Raw genomic sequence first — 2,257 nt, 5'->3', positions numbered from 1 at the left:
AGTGGCTCACGCCTATAATCCCAGCACTTTGGGAGGCCGAGGTGGGCGGATCACGAGGTCAGGAAATCAAGACCATCCTGGCTAACACGGTGAAACCCCGCCTCTACTAAAAATATAAAAATTAGCTGGGCGTGGTGTCAGGTGCCTGTAGTCCCAGCTACTCAGGAGGCTGACGCAGAGCTTGCAGTGAGCCAAGATCACACCACCGCACTCCAGCCTAGGCGACAGAGCGAGACTCCGTCTCTTAAAAAAAATACAAAAATAAAAGTTCCCTAGAACCTCTAAAGCTGAGAAGATAATGGAACCCTCCCTCCCTGATATCAAAATAAAACCAAAACTAAAACCCGAAATAAGAGGAAGGAAATCTAACAGGGTTTTGAATTCCCCAGTGACTACACTACAATACCTTCTCTGAAATACCATGAACAACATTCTTTGAAAAAAGGTGTTTTTCTCATGGGTGTGCCCTGGCTTTGTGCTTTTTTTGTTTTGTTTTGTTGTTGAGACGGAGTCTTGCTTTGTTGCCCAGGGCTGGAGTGCAGTGGCGCGATCTCAGCTCACTGCAACTCTGCCTCCTGGGTTCAAGCAATTCTCCTGCCTCAGCCTCCTGAGTAGCTGGGACTACAGGTGTGCATCACCACGCCTGGCTAATTTTTTGTATTTTCAGTAGAGACAGGATTTTACCATGTTGTCTAGGCTGGTTTTGAACTCTTGACCTCAAGTGATCCACCCGCCTCAGCCTCCCACAGTGCTGGGAGTATAGGCATGAGCCACCATGCCTGGCTGGCTTTGCCCTTTTGAGGGACAAAAGCATTGCACCCCCAAGTCATACAGGAGAGTGTTAAAGATGAGAATGAAGCTGACTTATCCAAGGCTCCCCACAAGCAGCAGGAGTTGAACCTGGGTTAGTTTGATTTCAAAACTCTTGCTCTCAAATGCTTTGAGTCAAGGGCTGACAGCAAGTTCCCTGGGGGGGTTCAGAGGTGGGACAGGTCCCCTCCCCAGGCTCCTCAGAGGTCAGGCACCGTGTCGCCTGACACAGTAGGAGTGCAGCAGATTGTTGATTGAATTGAATGGGTGGACTTGGGGCTTGTGGGTTGAGGAGGGTTCGGATGAAGATACCCAGGTGGGCAGAGAGCTGAGCAGAGTGCTGGAGCAGGGCGTGGTGGGGGCTGTATGCAGAACCCACAAGAACAGAGTTTGGGAAGAAGGGGTCATGCTGGGGAGGGGGAGTCAGGACCCAAAGCCCATCCTTCTCAGCCCGGGGACCTGAGTGTGTCCTTTTCTGGGACAAGAGGCTGTTTCAGAAGAGGAATGGGCTGGGGGGAGGGACTCCTTGTCAGGAACTGACTTCCCCAGCAACACGAGAGCCCCTGTGGGTTTTTTGCCTGTGTTTTGTGTGGTTTGTCCTCCTCACCCAGAAACGTAACAGACTTGGTGAAAGGTAGGATTTGGTGACCGTGGAGGTGGGTGTGGTTCACACCTCAAAATGCATGGGTGTGATTCTGCTGAGGAAGCAAAAAATACAATGAGAAAAGAAAAAAAATAAAACGAGCAGGTGGCTTTGTTCTGCTCCCAGCAGGGTTGGTAAGCCACGTGAGATGGATGCCCAGACAGTCCTGCTCCAAACCCTAGACAGGCCCCCAATCCCCACAGTCCCCAAGCTGCCCCCATAGCCCCCAAGTCCAAGCCCTCGCTCTGCTGTTCTCCCACCTGGAGTGAGTTGAGCATCCTGAATGCCCACCTCTGCCGAGTCCCTGAGGCTTAGATTCTGTAGCCACGCAGCTGAATACCGCTGTGGCCCGGGTGACATCTTGGTCCCCCAGGGCTCTGGAAGCACCTGCAAGCTGGGGAGGGGCTGGGGACTCCAGGGCCTGGAAGCTTCCCTCCCACCCCACCTCTGCACCCATCTGGGGGCCACTAGAGCCTTTGTCTCAAAGCCCTGCCCCAGTTCACTTTCTTAGGACCCTGGGCAAGACAACTGTGCTAAGGACATCACTGTCACAAGAAATATCTGTGACCCAAAACGACGTCCTATGGCTCCGTCCTCAAAGACACAGTGGGGTGGAGCAAGGGCGTTCCAGAAAGCGTCTGAGGAGGCTGGGGAAGGAAAGAGGTCTGGGAAGGAGCTGCCGTCCATGGAGTCAGTCACCGTCGTGCAGAAGCAGAACTCAGCGAGTGACTCAGGGAGCCGTCACGCCAGTGTCCGTGGGGCTTTCCAGCTCTAAAATCCCATCTCTGACCTTGACTCATGCAC

The sequence above is a fragment of the Rhinopithecus roxellana genome, chromosome 20 (assembly GCF_007565055.1).
Source record: "Rhinopithecus roxellana isolate Shanxi Qingling chromosome 20, ASM756505v1, whole genome shotgun sequence".
Classification (NCBI taxonomy): domain Eukaryota; kingdom Metazoa; phylum Chordata; class Mammalia; order Primates; family Cercopithecidae; genus Rhinopithecus; species Rhinopithecus roxellana.
The sequence above is the reverse complement of the archived record's forward strand: the minus strand, read 5'-3'. Positions refer to the sequence as shown.